Source organism: Mandrillus leucophaeus, unplaced genomic scaffold (assembly GCF_000951045.1).
Source record: "Mandrillus leucophaeus isolate KB7577 unplaced genomic scaffold, Mleu.le_1.0 Scaffold151, whole genome shotgun sequence".
NCBI lineage: Eukaryota > Metazoa > Chordata > Mammalia > Primates > Cercopithecidae > Mandrillus > Mandrillus leucophaeus.
Genome location: NW_012101488.1, coordinates 1,891,039 through 1,895,180, shown reverse-complemented (window position 1 = coordinate 1,895,180; position 4,142 = coordinate 1,891,039). Strand labels below are relative to the sequence as shown.

Sequence of the window (4,142 nt, the reverse complement as noted above, 5' to 3'; positions counted from 1 at the left end):
GCAGGGAGTGGCCAATCGCTTCCCGGGCCTCTCCGGTTGCCATGACGACGGTGCGCACCGGGCAGGTGTGCTCCCCTCGAAGCTGCGGGCCGCGCGGCCCGGACCCGGAAGTGGGTAAGGGAACGGGAACGCAGAGCTGGCTCCCGTTTTCCCTCCCGTCCCCACTCCCCTATGCATGCGTACTCCGTGCAATGGGGCGAGAACTCCTGGGCTGGGAGGGCCCCTTGCGAGGGATAGTCAATGTCTACCTAAAGGCAAAGACAGGAGAGAGGGCGTCGGTAAAAGAAATCTGGAATTCTTGGGTCCTGTCGTTGCCCTCAGGTGGGGCAGAGCATAAGCCTGAGTTCCCCTAAGCTCCTGTGGAAACGGTGGGCGGAGAAGCCTGGAAGAGCGCTGCAGGGTGGAGCGCTCCCAAAAAAGACAGCGGGGCTTGGGGTGTGGAGCGCGGCCGCTGTCCTTGGTGCTGAAGCGACTCCGCTCCTCGCTCCCCGCCAGGTTTCTCCCGAATCCCTTCCCACCAGCAGGGCACAGGTTATTCACAGTTTACAGGGAGGCGAGCGCATTGCCTCTTCCCTCCGCCTTGGTCGTGGCCACAAGGGACTCAGGGTTCATCAAGAGTTTGTGAATGTTGCAAGGAAAATGGGGTCAGCACCATCTGTGCCTGAGCCTTCTACCGCCTCCCCCTAATCCACAGGAGCTCTGAGACAGTGGAGTCGAAAGGTTATAGAACCAGGATTTATTCTCTGCCGTATTACTCGTGTGTTCCAAAGACAGAGAGATCATAGCTGAAGACTCAGGCTCTGGGCTCTGTTGTTGAGTTGAATCCTTCTCCGTACAGACTTTGATTTATCCAAGCCTCATTTTTCTCACCTGTAAAATGACATTCATTATGATGCTTCCTTAAGGGTGATGGTTAGTGTTCATTGATGTTTGAAAAGCACGTAGCTTGTGTGTGTATAACGCATAGAACATTAGCCCCCAAAATGTTCTCTGTTGTTATTGTGGGATTTTTGAGTTAGGAAACAGGTCTACTTCTTTTCTGCCTTGAACTTGCCGTGTTACTCAGAGCCCCTTTCCTTGTGTAGGCCTCAGTTTCTCTTTTATTACAGTACAGCAGCTGGGCCAAACCAGGGATTATAAATTAAATAACTAAAGTATTGAAAAGGGGAACAAAAGACTTGAGGGTTGCTGCTCTCTGGAGAGGGTATGCCATCTTTGGAGGGAGAAGCTGCCACTCAACTCCACCGAATTCTTGCACTTTGGGAACATGGACCTAGTGCTACCACATCTTCCAAATTTTTCAAAAGAAGCCATAAATTTTTTAGATCAACTGACTTAAAAATGTTGACTCTGGTTTTTTTGTTATTATTATTTAATATATATTTGTCTGAGACAGAGTCGCACTCTGTCACCCAGGCTGGAGTGCAGTGGTATGATCTAGGCTCACTGGAGCCTCGACCTCCCAGGCTCAAGCGATCCTCCTACCTCAGCCCACTGAATAGCTGGGACTACTGGTGAACATGAGCACGCCTGGCTAATTTTTTTTTTTAATTTTTTTAATTTTTTTGAGACAGAGTTTTGCTCTTGTTGCCCAGGATGGAGTGCAATGGCATGGTCTCAGCTCACTGCAACCTCCACCTCCTGGGTTCTAGTGATTCTCCTGCCTTGGCCTCCCAAGTAGCTGGGATTACAGGCGCCCGTTACCACGCCTGGCTAATTTTTTGTATTTTTAGTTATTTTTTGTAGAGACAGGGTTTCACCATGTTGCCTAGGCTGGTCTCAAACTCCTGAACTCAAGCAATCCACCTGCCTCAGCCTCCCAAAGTGCTGGGATTACAGGCATGAGCCACCGTGCCCGGCCCCTGGCTAATTTTTGTATTTTTTGTAGAGACAGGGTTTCACCATGTTGCCTAGGCTGGTCTCAAACTCCTGAACTCAAGCAATCCACCTGCCTCAGCCTCCCAAAGTGCTGGGATTATAGGCCTGAGCCATTGCGCCAGGCCAACTCTGTTTTTAAAACACTATGAAGGTCAAAAAAATATATATGGCTGTAGACTGACTGGGGCCTGAGGATCACCAGATTGCCACCTCTGGGTTATACCAGTGGCTCTCACCCCTAGCTGATATCTGAATCATCTGGGTAGCTTAAAATGCAGATTCATGGGTCCTAGGAACCGCTGAATCAATATTTCTCGTAAGGCTTAGGAATCTGAGCATAAACTGTGGCCTTGGATCAGATCCTGACTCTACTGCTCATTACCCGTGAAAGAACTTGTGCAAGTTCTTTCTTTGTGCCTCCATTTCCCAATCTAGAAAATGGGGTAATAATAACACCTATCTTAGGGTTGTGGTGGAACCTAGATAAGTTACGATATTAAACTGTTAGCTGTTGATGCTACTGTTGTTGTTCTTGTTGTTGGTGGTGGTAGTAGTAGTAACAGTAGTAGCAGTAGCAGTAGTAGTATTTGCAAATTTCCATGGGCCTGCAAATCACTGGAGCAGATGGTCTCTGGTCCTTCTGGTTCTAAAACTTCAACAGTTCTATGGCTCTGTGATTCCAAGATTCTAAGCATGTATTATCTGAGATTCTACTGTTCTAATGTCCTGGGATTCCAAGATTCTATGAGTCTGCATCTGCAGATCTTTCTAAGATGCTGTGGTTCTACAATTCAGGGTCTATGATGAAGGCAGCTGCCATTGTCTTAGCGCTTCCCATGTGCCAGGCACTGGGCATCACTTTAGTCATTGAATGTTTCCAATAACAGGCCGGGAGCAGTGGCTCACGCCTGTAATTCCAACACTTTGAAAGGCCGAGACGGTGGATCACCTGAGGTCAGGAGCTCGAGACCAGCATGGCCAACATGGCAAAACCCCATCTCTACTAAAAATACAAAAAATTAGCCAGGCATGGTGGTGTACGCCTGTAGTCTCAGCTATTCTGGAGGCTGAGGCAGGAGAATCGCTTGAACTCAGGAGGTGGAGGTTGCAGTGAGCCAAGATCATGCCACTGCACTCCAACCTGGGTGACAGAGCAAGACTCTGTCAAAATAAAAAAAAAAGGGCCGGGCACGGTGGCTCAAGCCTGTAATTCCAGCACTTTGGGAGGCCGAGACAGGCGGATCACGCGGTCAGGAGATCGAGACCATCCTGGCTAACATGGTGAAACCCCGTCTCTACTAAAAAAAAATACAAAAAAACTAGCCTGGCGTGGTGGCGGGCACCTGTAGTCCCAGCTACTCGGGAGGCTGAGGCAGGAGAATGGCATAAACTCGGGAGATGGAGCTTGCAGTGAGCTGAGATCCAGCCACTGCACTCCAGCCTGGGCGACAGAGCGAGACTCTGTCTCAAAGAAAAAAAAAAAAAGACGAAGAAGATTTCCAATAATAATATAAGGTAGGTGTGGTTATGCTAATACTGAAGATGATGAAGGTAAGGCACAGAGAGGTGAAGGCATGTGCCTAAGCTCAGACAGTTACTAAATAATAAACTAGGAGGCTGGACGTAGTAGCTTATGCCTGTAATCCCAGCACCTTGGGAGGCTGACGTGGGCGGATTACTTGAGGCCAGGAGTTCAAGATCAGCCTGGCCAAAATAGCGAAACCCCATCTCTACTAAAAATACAAAAATTAGCCAGGCACAGTGGCAGGCACCTGTAATCCTGGCTACTGCAGAGGCTGAGGCAGGAGAATCGCTTGGACCTGAGAGGCAGAGATTGCAGTGAGCCAAGATCACACCACTGCACTCCAGCCTGGCTGACAGAGCAAGACTTTGTCTCAAAAACACAAAAACAACCTAGGATTTGGATCTTGCCATGTTGTAAAAACAGCAACCTTGTTGACTGGGTGACTACCAGAGAGCACGCTGCCTGTGTCTCACTGAATATTTGCACAGATCGTATGGATCAGGAATAGTATGCCCATTTTACAGATGTGGAAAAGGAGGCTCTGCGAAGTAAAGGGACTTTCATAGGCCACCAGCTAGGAGGTGGAAGAAGTAGGAATTTTCTTAAAACCCAACTTTATTTTTCTCACATGATTAACCCCTGGTCCTCAAACCTTTTCTCGGCCAATCTATCCTTCCTTCACTGCTCTAAAATACTGCGTCACAGACTAAATACCACTCCTGGTTCTGGTTGTGAACAT

General features: G+C 48.6%; 1 protein-coding gene across 1 annotated transcript in view; it reads left to right on the top strand.

The window, feature by feature from the left end:
• LOC105535897 (RNA-binding protein Nova-1-like) overlaps nt 1-4,142 on the top strand; it is a gene marked incomplete at its 5' end in the record, with an annotated part of 35,478 nt that overhangs the window by 20,964 nt on the left and 10,372 nt on the right. The gene's annotated exons all lie outside the window — the stretch shown is intronic.